We start from the raw sequence: 15,019 nt of genomic DNA, 5'->3' as shown, positions 1-15,019 counted from the left end.
TGATCCTTAATTATTGCTTATACCCAATTAGAAAGATGTCCAGAGAGTCAAGTTCTTGTATTTTGTTATATTTTGTCAGCTTTTTGGAATATATACTGTAACTTTCTATTTTTTGTTCATAGAGAAAAATTAAGAAAACTGAGGAGTGGGCTGGTCAGAAAGTTATCTTGTAACTATTGATTAACAAGTTAGTTTCATTATTTTGTGGAGGATTAGACAAATGTCCAGAAACAGAAAGACAGACAGTAAAAAGAGTTACCTCTAACTTGTCCAAAGACATGTTACCCATTTGTAGTGACACTGATGGCAACTGGCAGAGAGGCAAGAAGGCCAAGTGTGCAAGGGCTCCAGATCACCACCCAGAGTAGTGCCACTTTAATGTTGGCTTTATTTACTTGTCATTCCAGATTCTATTTGAATACAAGCTTCCATAGGATGCTAACAAAAAATTGAAAATCACTGATCAAGAATATAATCTATGCTTAGAAGTGCTCCCCAAAAATTAAAAAGAATATAGCCTAAAACCAAGAAAAAAACCAACATGAAAATAAAATACACAGATCTATAGTAAAGATTTCTACAAATCATGTTGTAAGACCATTCCCAGACTATCAGAGATGGTTTCCCAGTTTTAGACACAGCTTGAGGAACTTGCTTGTCTGATTTCCAGTCCACAGCAAATGAGAGGTAGAAAATTTTTTAAAGAGTTCAAGTACACTGATAATAATAAAGGATAAATGAATATCCTATGGCTGAGGAAAAGCTGCTTAAAAAAAAAGACAAAATCACACTCAACAAAAGCAAAAGTAGTCTGGGGCCATTTCGTGAAAAACCAAGTAGCCTTACATACCTTAATACACTATAAAGGCATCTTTTATAGTATGTACAATAAATGATGTTTTTGTTTAATCATATTCCCAGACATTCACTTGGTGCCAGAAGTTGAGGGATATAATCAGTTTATGATGTTGACTATGAATCGTCAGGAAAAGGTTAAATCATTGTCCATGTTCTCCATATAGAGTAATGAGAAGTAAGATGTGTTAGGAATAATCATATGCAAAAGTTTACAGGGATGGTGTTTTTAATTTTTGGATGCTTAAATGTTAATGTTCCAATTATTTGAAAAACCTACTGATATAAACTCCCTCATTCCGTAAAGATGCCAGTTAAATAAGGTGTTAGTGTATCTACATTGTTTCCTAGAAAGAAAAGAAAATACCTAGAACCTGCAGCTGAAAGCTTAACTTATATGTAGAGAAAAATAATCGTAAAATGGATTTGCAAACTTCTAAATTGTCAGATTAGTTTAATCATCTGTTATAGAGTCACAGATCTCATAAAGAGAGACAATACATTCCAGGCTTAGAAATAATATTATATAGCCGGGCGAGGTGGCGGGCGCCTGTAGTCCCAGCTACTCCGGAGGCTGAGGCAGGAGAATGGTGTGAACCCGGGAGGCGGAGCTTGCAGTGAGCTGAGATCCGGCCACTGCACTCCAGCCCGGGCAACAGAGTGAGACTCCGTCTCAACAACAACAACAACAAAAAAAAAAAAAAAAAAAAAAAAAAAAAATAATATTATAATTTACCTAAAACTGTATTACTAACTCAAAATTTTTTATTACTATGAATTTCTCATAGCCGATTTGCTTGAGTGCCTCACTTATCATACATTCACTTGAAACACTATTTTTTAAATAAAATTTGTATTTTAAGTAAATTACTGGAAATAAAAAAATTTTCTCAGCCATATCATGGGAAAAATCCAACCCCTCTATGCAGCTCTGTTATTACTCATGTATCTTTAGAGCTGACATTAGTAGAGATATGGTAGATCAGGTGTGAATTCAATTAGAGCATCAGAATCATGATCCAAAAAAAAAAAAATCCAGTTAGACTGAAGAGAATTTTCCACTCAGAATATATATGTGTGTATATATACATAGCTTGTATATATACAAGCTGTAAGAACAGCTTGGAATATATATGTTTGTGTGTGTGTGTGTTACATATATATATACACACCTATACCGGAATATGCATGTATATTTATATCTATATGTGTGTGTATATATGTATGTATCTTGACCTAGAAATATGGCTCTTGATTCAGTTTGATAAAATGTATTTAGCAGTTAAAACCAGGGGCCACACAATTTTATGCACAAGAAACAGCAGCGTTATCAGTGGCTTAGTGTTAAAGAGATAAAATAAATGATAGTTTCTTTGTACCAGTTCTGAGCTATGTATTTAATATTTTCGTCAACACCTCATTTGGTAGAATAAAAACATACTATGTTTAACGAGGCACACAATTTGGAGATAGAAAACTCAGTCTTTAAAGGAAATACTCATAAAACGGAGACATGCTCAAAAATAAGAAAGAATTGCTACAGAGTACATGTGGGGAAAGAAATAATCTATTTAACTTCAGGAGCACATGTGGAAGAAAAAAGAATCCAGAAATCAAACAAAATATAGTAGTGATTTTGCAGCTAGTAACTATAAGCTAAATATCCTGTTCGTCATTGTTTAGACCTTCATTGTATTGTCATGTCTGACATTGCACTCCACACTATACGAAATATATGGGAACATTCTTTTAAAGGGTTTAAGTAAAAGGAAAAAGGTTAAAGACTAAAATTAATTAGTCTTTAAATTGGTTTAAAGAATAAACTGAGTGTGGAGCAAGATTGCCAAATAGGCCCCTCCACCAATTGTCCTCCCAGCAGAAACACCAAATTTTAACAAATAACTACACATAAAACAGCACTGTCATAAGAACCAAAAATCAGATGGGTAATCACAGTACCTGGTTTTAACTTCATAATACTAAAAGAGGTACTGAAGAGGGTAGGAAAGACAGTCTTAAATTGCCGACACCACCCCTTCTCAATCCCGCAGCAGCCATTGGCGTGGAGAGAGAATCTGTGCACTTCGAGAGGGAGAGCACAGCAACTGGGAGATTTGGCATTGAACTCAGTACTTCCCTGTCAAAGCAGAGAGCAAAGCCATGCAGGGCTCAGCCAGCATCCACACACAGAAGGAGCATTTGGACTAGCCCTAGCCAGAGGGTAATTGTCCATCCCAGCGGTTGGAACTTGAGTTTTGGCAAACCTCACCACTGCGGGCTAAAGATCTCTGGGGTCCTAAATATACTTGAAAGGCAGTCTAGGCCACAGGACTGTAATTCCTAGGCAAGTCCTAGTGCTGAGGTGGGCTTAGAGACAGTGGACGAGGGCGGCACATGACCTAGGGAGACATCAGGTAGGGCAACAAAGGGAGTGCTCGTGCCATCCCTCTGACTCCTTCCTTCTGTTTGAGGAGAGGAGAGTAAAGAGGACTTCGTTTTACGTCTTGCATACCTGCTCAGCCACAGTAGGATAGGGTACTGGGCAGAGTCTTGAAGCCCCCATTCCTGGCCCTAGCTCCCAGATGACATTTCTAGACACAACCTGGGTCAGAAGGGAACCCACTGCCTTGAAGGGAAGGAGCCAGCCCTGCAGGATTCATCACCTGCAGACTAAGGAGCCCTTGGGTGATACTCTGAGATGTGCTGGCCTTAGGTGAGACCCAGCACATTCCCAGCTGTGGTAGCTACAGTGAAAGACTCCTTCTGCTTGAGAAAAGTAGAGGGAAAAATCAAGGGGACTCTACCTTGTACCATAGGTACCAGCTCAACCACAATGGGCTAGAACGCCAAGCAAGCTATTGGGGTCCCTCATTCCAGGCCTAGACTCTTGGACAGCTTTGGGCCAGACAAGTCTTGGATAGCCTTCTGGACTTGTCGTGGGCCAGAGGGGAGCCCACTGCCCTGCAGGGTGAGTTCCAGGTTTGGCAGCATTCACCACAGCTAACTGAAGAGCACTTGGGCTTTAGGTGAATATTGGCTGTGGCCTGGCAGAGCTCTCCATGGCCTGGTGGTGGTGGTGGTGGCAACTGGGAGAGGCTCCTCTGCCTATGGAAAAGGGAGGGAAGGACTTATCTTATGGTTTTAGGGCCAGCTTAACCTCAGTAAAATAGAATATCAGGTAGATTTCTAAGGTTTTTTACTCCAATCTCTAGCTCCCAGACAGCATCTCTGGATCCACCCAGGGCCTGGGGTAACTTGCTTCACTGAAGGAAAGGACAAAAACCTGGCTGGCTTCCCCACCTGCTAATTGTAAAGCCCTGGGGCCTTGAGTAAAGATAGGTGGTAGCCAGGTAATGATTACAGTGGGCCTTGAGTGAGAGCCAGTGCTGTACTTGGTCCAGATACAACCCAGTACAGTCCCGATGGTCGTGGCCACAGGATGTTTGCATCACTCCACTCCCAGATCCAAGTGGCTCAGCACAGGAGAGACTCCATTTGTTTGGGAGAAAATAAGGGAAGAGAACAAGAGTGTCTGTCTGATAATCCAGAGAATTCTTCCAGATCTTATCCAAGACCACCATGGCACTACCTCTATGAGTTTTCAAGAACCACAGTGTTGTTGGCCTTGGAACCCAATTCTCTTCCAATACATGGAAAACCTTACCAAGAAAAATGGGCACAAACATGCCCAAATTGCAAAGACTACAGTAAATTCTAACTCTTCAATGCTTAGCCACCAGTGACTATCCACAGGCATCAAGTTCATCCAGGAAAACACAACCTCACCAAACAAACTAAATAAGGCACCAGGGACCAGTCCTGGAGAAAGAGATATGCAACCTTTCAGACAGAATTCAAAATAACCATTTTGAGGAAACTCAGAAAAATTTAAGATAACACAGAAAACAAATTCAGAATTCTATCGTTTAAATATAAAAAAAGAGATTGAAATAATTAAAAAGAATGAAGCAGCAATTCTAGAGTTGAAAAATGGAGTTGACATAGTGAAGAATGCATCAATCTCTTAATAGCAGAATTAATCAAGCAGAAGAATTAGTGAGCTTGAAGACAGACTACTCAAAAATACACAGAGGAAACAAAAGAATAAAACACACGTAAAAGATCTAGAAAACAGCCTCAAAAGGGCAAATCTAAGAGTTATTGGCCTTAAGGAGGAGATAGAGAAAGAGAGAGGGATAAAAAGTTTATTCAGAGGGATAATATCAGAGAACTTCCAAAATCTAGAAAAAGATACCAACATTCAAGCACAAGAAGGTTTTAGAACAGGTTTAACCAAAAGAAGACTACCTCAAGGCATTTAATAATCAAGCTCCCAGAGGTCAAGGTGTAAAGAAAGGATCCTAAAAGCACCAAGAAAAAAGAAACAACATATAATGGAGCTCCAGTACATCTGGCAGCAGACTTTTCAGTGGAAATCTTAACAGTCTAGGAGAGAGTGGCATGACATATTTAAAGTGCTAAAGGAAAAAGAAAAAAAAGTTTTACCCTAGAACAGCATATCTGGTGAAAATATCCTTCAAGCACAAAGGAGAAATACAGACTGTCAGACAAACAAAAGCTGAGCAATTTTGTCAACACTACACCTGTCTGATAAGAAATGCTAAAGGGAATTATTCAATCAGAAGGAAAAGCATGTTAATGAGCAATAAGAAATTATATGAAGGTACAAAACTCACCGGTAATAGTAAACACACAAATACAGAATATTATAACATTGTAATTATGGTTTGTAAACTACTCTTAAGTAGAAAGACTAGTTGATGAACCAATCAAAAATAATAACTAGGATAACTTTTCAAAACATAAGACAATAAGACATAAGCAACAAAAAGTTTAAAAAGTCAGGGCATGAAGTGAAAGTGTTATTTTTTATTTTTTTGCCTATTTGTATATGCAATCAGTGTTAAGTTGTCAGCTTAATAATAATGGGTTATAAGATATTATTTGCAAGCCTCATGGTAACCTCAAATAAAAAAAACCATAACATATGCAAAAATAAAAAACAATAAATTAAAATATACTGACAGAGAAAACTACCTTCACTAAAGGAAGACAGGAATCAATGAAAGAAGAAAGAGAAGATCAGAAATCAAATACCAAAATGGCAGGAGCAAGTCCCTGCCTAATCAATAATGACATTAAATGTAAATGGACTAAAAACTCTCCTATCAAAAGGCATAGGGTAGCTGAGTGGATTAAAAAATCAAGACCCAATGATCTGTTGCCTACAAGAGACACACTTCACCTATAAAGATACACACAGACTGAAAATAAAGGGATGCAAAGAGATATCCCATCCCAGTGGAAACAAAAGAAGGGCAGGAGCAGCTGTAGTTATATCAGACAAAATAGATTTCAAGACAAAAACTGTAAGTAGAGACAAGGTCATTATATAATGATAAAGGGGTCAATTCAGTGAAAGGATATAATAATTATAAATATATATGCATCCAACACTGAAGCATCCAGATACATAAAGGAAATATTATTAGAGGTAAAGAGAAAGAGAGACCTCAATACAATAGTAGCTGGAGACATCAACATACCACTTTCAGCATTGGACAGATCTTTCAGACAGAAAATCAAACATCACACTTAGTCTATACTGTACAACAGTGAATTAATAGATATTTACAGAACATTTCATCAAATGGCTGTACAGTACACATTCCTCTTTGCACATAAATCATTCTCAAGGATAGACCATATGTTAGGCCACAAAATAAGTCTTATTCAAAAACTGAAATAATATTAAGCATCTTCTCTGACCACAATCAAATGAAACTACAGATAAATAACAAGAAGAATTTTGGAAACTATACAGACACATGGAAATTAAACAGTATGCTCCTGAATGACCAGTGAGTCAATGAAGAAATTAAGAACATTGAAAAATTTCTTGAAACAAACAATGGTGAAAACACAATATACGAAAACCTATAAGACACAGTGAAAGCAGTACTAAGAGAGAAGTTTATAGCACCTACACCAAAAAAGAAGAAAAACTTCAAATAACCTAATGATACATCCTAAAGAACTAGAAAAGCAAGAGTAAACAAACCCAAAATTAGTAGAAAATAAATAATAAAAGACTAAATAAAATAATAAAAATCAGAGCAGAAATAAATAAATAAAATTGAAATGAAGGAAAGAATGCAGTCATCGAAATGAAAACTTGGTGTAAAAAAAGAGAAGACCCAAATAATATCAGAGATGGAAAGGTAAACATTACAGCCAATACCACTGAAATTCAAAGGATTATTAAGTGACTACTATGACCAACTAACTATGTGTCAGTAAATTAGAAAATCTACAGAAAATGGGGACATTTGTAGACATATACAACCTACCAAGATTGAACCAAGAAGAAATCCAAAACCTTAACAGACCAGTAACACATAACAAGATACAAGCCGAAATAAAGTTTTCCAGTAAAGAAAATCCTAGGACCTCATGGCTTCACTGCTTAGTTCTAGCAAACATTTAAAAAAGAACTAATACCAGTCCTTCTCAAACTATTCCAAAAAAATAGAGAAGGGAAGACTTCCAAACTCATTCTATAAGGCCAGTATTATGATGATACCAAAACCAGAGAAAGATCGAAAAAAAAGAAAACCACAGGCCAGTATCTCTTATGAATATTGATTCAGAAATCCTCAACAAAATAATAGCAAACTAAATTCAACAATATGTTAAAACGATCACTCATCATAACCAAGTTGGATTTATTACAGGGATGCAAGGATGGCTCAACATATGTGAATAAGTCAGTGTGATACATTATATCATCAAAATGAAAGACAAAGACCATATGATCAAGTGATGCTGAAAAATTATTTGATAAAATTCAGTATTCCTTCATGATAAAAAATCCTTAAAAAACTAGATATAGAAGGAACATCTTACCTCAACGTAATAAAAGTCTTACAAGATAGACCCCCAGCTAGTATCGTAGTGAATGAGGAAAAACAGCCTTTCCTGTAAGATGTCACACATGACAAGGATACCCATTTTCACCACTGTTATTCAACATGATACTGGAAGACCTAGCTAGAGTAATCAGACAAGAAAAAGAAATAAAGGGCATCCAAATTGGAAAAGAAGAAGTCAAATTATCTTTGTTTAATTTGTTGATCATAGATGATAGGATCTTATATTTTGGAAAACCTAAAGACTCCACCATAAAACAATTAGAACTGATAAACTCAGTAAAGTTGCAGGATACAAATCAACATACAAAAATCAGTAGCATTTGTTTTCTTTTCTTTTTTTTTTTTTCGAGTTGGGTTCTTGCTCTGTTGCCCAGGCTGAAGTGCAGTGACATGATACATCGGCTCACAAAAATCAGTAGCATTTCTATATGCCAACAGCAAACAGTCTGAAAAAGAAATTTTAAAAGTAATCCCATTTACAGTAGCCACAGATAAAATTAAATACCCAGGAATTAACCAAAGAAGTGAAAGATCTCTGCAATGAAAACTACAAAACATTGATGCAAGAAATTGAAGGGAACACACAAAAGTGGAAAGATATTCCATATTCGTGGATTGGAAGAATCAATATTGTTAAAATGTCCGTACTACCCAAAGTAATCTATAAATTCAATGCAATTCCTATTAAAATATTAATGACATTCCTCACAGAAATAGAAAAAACAATCCTAAAATTTATATGGAACCACAAAAGACCCAGAATAGCCAAAGCTATCCTGAGCAAAAAGAACAAAACTCAAGGATCACATTATCTGACTTCAAATTATACTACAAAACTATAGTGACCAAAACTGCTTGGTATTGACATAAAAATATACACGTAGATGAATGGAACAGAATAGAGAACCCAGAAACAAATCTGTATACCTACAGTGAACCCTTTTTCAACAAAAGTACCAAAACATACATTGGGGAAAAGACAGTCTCTTTAATAAATGGTGCTGGGAAAACTGGATACCCATATGCGGAAATGAAACTAGACCCCTGTCTCTCACTATGTACAAAAGTCAAACCAAAAGGATTAAAGATTTAGATCTGAGACCTCAAACTATGAAACTACTATACGAAAACATTGGGGAAACTCTCCAGGACTTTGGTCTGCATAAAAATTTCTTAATACCCCACAAACACAGGCAACCAAAGCAAAAATGAACAAATGAGAACACATCAAGTTGAAAAGTTTCTGCACAGCAAAGGAAACAATCAGCAAAGTGAAAGACAACCCACAGAATGGGAGAAAATATACAAGAGATTAATAACCAGAAGGAACAACAACAACAAAAAAAACTAATCTGGTCTTATTTTATTTTGCTTTTTTTTTATTTTTATTTTTTGAGACAGACTCTTGCTCTGTCACCCAGACAGGAGTGCAGTGGCCTGATCTCAGCTCACTGCAGCCCCTACCTCCCGGATTCAAGCAATTCTACCACCTCAGCCTCCCAGGTAGCTGGGATTACAGGTGTGAGCCACTGCGCCTGGCTAATTTTTTAAATATTTTTTAGTGGAGATGGGGTTTCATCATGTTGGCCAGGCTGTTCTTGAACTCCTGGTCTCAGGTGATCCACCTGCCTGAGCTTCCCAAAGTGCTAGAATTACAGGTGTGACCCACCACGCCTGTCCTAATAATCAGATTTTAAAATGGGCAAATGATTTGAATAGATCTTTCTCAAAAGAAGACATACAAATGGCAAACAAGTATATGAAAAGGTGGTCAACATCATTGATCATCAGAGAAATGCAAATCAAAACTACAATGATGTATCATCTTACCTCAGTGAAAATGGCTTGTATCCAAAAGGCAGGCAATAACAAATACTGGCGAGGATGTGGAAAAAAGGGACCCCTCATACACTGTTGTAGGAATGTAAATTAGTACAACCACTATGGAGAACAGTTTGGAGGTTTCTCAAACAACTAAAAATAGAGCTATCATATGATCCAACAATCCCACTACTGGGTATATACCCCAAAGGAAGGAAATCAGTATGTTAAAGGGATATACCTACACCCATATTTGTTGCAGCACTGTTCACAATAGCTAAGATTTGGAGGCAACCTAAGTGTCCATCAGCAAATGAATGGATAAAGAAAATGTGGTACTTACATACAATGGAGTACTATTCAGTCATTAAAAAGAATGAGATCTTATCATTTGCAACAACATAGATAAACCCTGGAGATCATTATGTTAAGTAAAATAAGCCAGGCACAGATAGATATATTTTGCATGTTCTCATTTATTTGTAGGAGCTAAAAATTAAAATAGTTGAACTCATGGAGACAGTGGGAGGATGGTGACCACTAGAGGCTGGGAAGGGTTGTGGGGGTGTGGGGAGAAGTGGGGATGGTTAATGGGTACGAAAAGTAGGTAGAATGACTGAGACTTAATATTTGATAGCACAACAGAGTGACTCTGGTCAATAATAATTTAATTGTACATTTTAAAATGAATACAAACTAAAAGGACAATTGGATTGCTTATAACACAAAGGATAAATGCTTGAGGGGATGGATACCCCATATATCATGATGTGATTATTACACATTGCATGCCTATATCAACATCTCATGTACCCCACAAATATATATACCTACTGTGTACCCACAAAAATTAAAAATTTTTGAGTTTAAAGAAAAAAAAACAGTGAGGAAAAATTAAAGTAGTGTATTCATTCTCTCATTTCATGAACACTTACTGAGCACACAGTGTATGTAAGACACTGGATGAAAGACGTAGTACTTGCCTACAAGAAGTTTATAGTCTCAGTGGAAGAGATAGATAAGAACAGAACGTATGTGTTGTACCACAGTAGTAGAAAAGAGGAGCACCTAACCCTACTTGAGAAGTCAGGGGAGGTTTCCTTAAGAAGGTGAACTGAGTCTTAAAGGTTGGGGGTTTTCATTTTCCTGCAAGATTCCAGACTAATAATAATCTCAAAATTCTCCCACCACAAAACACTCAGAAATGCAGAATAAAATATAATAAGCACCCCTTTGAATGCATAGACAAGCTTACAAAAAAAGCAACTCAACTTTCCAAGGGCCAAAATAAGCGTAGCTAAAAACAAAATAGGAAGCTTTAAAATAGTTTTTTAAATAAACAAAGCTTTAAAAATAAAGTGGTAAGTTTAAACCAACACTGGGCTGCTCTGAAAGGATTTGGCAGTCTCAATATCTCTGGGGTAGAGATCTCAAATAATACCAACTACCCTCAGAGTAGACTGAAAAATTCTACCCCGTAACAGAGAATTGGCATAGAGAGTTTCTCTTAGCCTGTGCTCCAAGTCCGGACTTAGGGGTGGCAGTGAAGGTGGGTTTACTCTTTTTAAATTTGCACTTCTTAAGTTTTCAAAAATCCCCAAGCTAAGAAATCAACTAAGTGATTTCAAGCTGATAATGTATCTAGGATGCTTGACAGAAACAAAAGCAAAATCATTCTGGAGGGACAGAACCTCAATCTAGGGAGCACAGCACAGATTTTTTTCAAAGATAAAACTCCACTTAAAATAAACTCCTAGTACAGAATCAAAAAGCATATAGGAAGCAATAAGTAGGTGTCAGCCAGCACAACAAACATCACTCTGCTTGCCCTCCCTGAACTCAAGTAAAAGAAATATAGGGACCATAAAATAAGTCAATTTAAAATGCTCAGATATATCAAAGAGGAATTTTTTAAACATGAGAAAAGAGCAAGATTTTATCTTTAAAATGTTGAGGGACAGTTTCCAGGTAGAGGAAGGAGCATTCACAGCTATGGGAGTCCAGTAAATTCTTTCTTTCTTTCTTTCTTTCTCTCTCTCTCTCTCTTTCTTTCTTTCTCTTTCTTTCTTTCTTTTCTTTCTTTCTTTTCTTTCTTTCTTTTTCCTTTCTTTCTTTCTTTTTCTTTCTTTCTTTCCTTCTTTCTTTCCTTCTTTCTTTCTTTCTTTCCTTCTTTCTTTCTTTCTGTCTCTCTCTCTCTCTCCCCTGTTCTTTTTTCTTTTCTTTTCTTTCTTTCTTTCTTTCCTTTCTTTCTTTCTTTTTGGAGATGGAGTCTCACTCTGTCACCCAGACTGGAGTGCAGTGGCGCTATCTCAACTCACTGCAACCTCCACCTCCCAAGTTCAAGTAATTCTTCTGCCTCAGCCTCCCGAGTGCCTGGGACTACGGCGCATGCCACCACGCCTGGCTAATTTTTTGTATTTTAGTAGAGACAGGGTTTCACCATGTTGCCCAGGCTGCTCTGGAACTGCTGAGCTCAGGCAATCCGCCCACCTTGGCCTCCCAAAGTGCCAGGATTACAGGCATGAGCCACCACTCCAGGCCCCAGATAAGTATTCTTACAGGAATTGGCAGTCACAAAATTGGGTAGAGAAGGTATTGGGAGATAGATGAGCAGGGCGTCGTTCATAAAATGCCTTGCATTCTAGGTTAGTCAGGACTCTTGTTTACAAGTGACAAAAAGATCATATTTGTCTAGGGAGTATTTTGCTGTTATTGGCTTACCTAACCAAAAAAAATATTGTTGAAATGACAAGAACCAGAGACCCTCATTCTCTCTCCATGTCTCACCACTACTTTTTTCTTTGTGAATACTTATTCCCTTCTACAGCAGACTGATTTTTGCCCAAAAATAGAGAACATTGCCACTTGTAGTTTTTGGCTCATACCCTTTTCTAATTGTCTTTCTTTTTTATTGTGGTAAAATATATGTGGAATTTACCATTTTAACCATTTTTACCTGTACTGTTAAGTGGCATTAAGTACTTTCACGTTATTATGCAGTTATCACCACTATTCATCTCCAGAACTTTTCCACCATCCCAAACTGAAACTCTGTACCCATTAGACAAGAACTCCCCATGCTTCCCTCCTCCCTGCCTCTGGTAACCACTATTCTATTTCATGTTCCTGTGAATTTGACTGCTCTAGGTATCTCATATAAATGGAATCACACAATATTTGTCCTTCCGTGTCTAGCTTCTTTGACCACACTCTCTTTTAAAAAATTGACACATAATAATTGTACATATTTACAGGGTTGCACCCTTTACTTTTGATCAGAGAGGAAAGAACCTTCTGTGTGCACACATTTCTATCTTATAGCTCCATTTTGAAAAATTTTGAAAGAAAACTAATTGGCTTGACTTGAGTAACTTGCATACTTTCAGACAAGGAAGATGACCAGTGCTGTGATTTGCCCATTTGGGGTTGCATGACCACCTTAGTATCTTCCACAGTTCTCTGTGTAAACATACCTTCTTATAGGGTCCTCTGTCCTTTCTGCCTAAAATAGCACCCCACATCAGTCTAGTCTCTTACTCTGTTTTGATTGTTTTCCAGTGTACTCATCACTTCCTAGTGTTAAATATATTTATTTGCTTATTGATTCCCTAGCCACTACAACATAAGATTTATAACATTAGAGACCTTCTCTGTCTCATTCATCTCGTTGTTTCCAGTGCCTAGAACAGTGACTGGAACATAATTGGAGCTCAGTAACTATTTTTAATTAATTAATTAGAAATTGAGGTAGAGATATAGATTTAGTATTCACTAGTAAATGTGATTAAAAGAAATTAATTATGCTTTCTTCCATCTGCATAGTGAAGATGAAGAATTAGAAATTGAAAGAAAATGAACTTTGAGTATATATGAACACAGTGATTAAACATGAAAGTTATGCACAAATAGTGAAAGAACTATGCTCTCTAAAGATATATAATTGTGGAAAATACAACCTTGCATGATGGATGCCTAAGTAGAATCCTGAAATTGCAGTAGATTAAGCTCTTTCTGAAATTGCTTCCTAATGCAGGACATTCACATTTAAACTATAAATGTGAACGTATAAACTCATCAGGTGTTTGCATGTGTGTGTGTGCGTGCACGCGCACACACACACTTTTATTGATTAACATTGGAAACTGACAAATATAGATATGAGTCTTAAGCCATAATGGTCAGTACTGTTCTTTCGAAATTACCCTTAGCTTTCCCAATCAAGACCACATTCTCTGGAGCAGAACTTCACATTGTCAGGCTGCCCTGTATAAGAATCGCTCAGATACTATTCACGATAGCTGCCTTAGCTCTCTTCCCCTACCTGTCCTTAATCTCAAGGGCAGGGCAAGTCAAAGAGGAGCAAGATAAAGGTTGTATCTAAAAAGACAAGAAAAAAAGTAGGCAAAAATGATCTCCTGTGCTTTCTGACTTTTTCATGCTGCTTTCCATCTTTTACTTTTCTTAGAGTTTATTATCTTTATGTTGCTTCCTGAACATCCCAAACTTAGCCATAGTTGCACCTTAGCCAAGTGTACCCTACCCCGACTCCCTGCCAAAATTACTTCTTTATATCTCCTCTCACCCATGTAATAAGCACCTTACCTCCAAATACAATCAGAACTTCATTCCACAGTAGGAAAACAAACCACATTGCCTCAAGGTTGTCCCCCTGCCATGACTTTTTTCTTACTACCTATCTGAACCATAAAATAAGTTCTCTATGGCAGCTTCTTGCTTTTCTTTCTAGGAGATTAATAGGGAGACCCATTACCAAAAAGTTCCAGAACCAACCTCCACCCCTACATTCAGCTGTTAGGAAGTGGGAAAAGCAGATATGGGTACCCAAGAATAGTTTGGTTGGCATAATGTCACCCTTTCCAAGTTATTCAGATTAACAGTTTCACATTTATTCTTGATTACCAGGGGCATGATGGCCATACATACTACAAAGTGCTTATGAAGTTAATTACTAAATTCTGCCTTTCACTTGTGTACTTTATTTGTTGCTCATGTAATGTGATTAGCTGCTCTCAATTTAAGAGGTGGCTTGCTAAAAAGTACTCAACTGCGCTACAATTATAGCATATATATAGAGAGTATATATGGTTTTCTTGGTTTTAAAGGAAAATAATTAACTGAAATGTTGGAATTTCCTAAGTATTCTATGGCAACTTTTGGCTTTCTTAACAACTTCTGGGACTTTGTATGCTTTGAAATCACATTACTTTATGATATTTGATCTGGTTAGGAGACCTAATGTTATTAGCCTAGAATTTGTGAGTCTTTGAAAAGGGATAAAAGGCTATCCACTGTAAATCACAGACTCGCTAGATAGATTTGGGGACAAGCTTAGGAAAAAAAAAAAGATCATAATACTGGCCAAGATAAAT

The 15,019-nt window shown here is 37.0% G+C and overlaps 1 protein-coding gene across 1 annotated transcript in view; it reads left to right on the top strand.

Moving 5' to 3' along the window:
- ACBD6 (acyl-CoA binding domain containing 6) overlaps nucleotides 1-15,019 on the top strand; it is a 225,194-nt gene that overhangs the window by 182,177 nt on the left and 27,998 nt on the right. The window lies entirely within an intron of this gene.

This window comes from Rhinopithecus bieti, unplaced genomic scaffold, assembly GCF_001698545.2.
Source record: "Rhinopithecus bieti isolate Rb0 unplaced genomic scaffold, ASM169854v2 scaffold_15676, whole genome shotgun sequence".
Taxonomy (NCBI): Eukaryota; Metazoa; Chordata; class Mammalia; order Primates; family Cercopithecidae; genus Rhinopithecus; species Rhinopithecus bieti.
The sequence above is the reverse complement of the archived record's forward strand: the minus strand, read 5'-3'. Positions and strand labels throughout refer to the sequence as shown.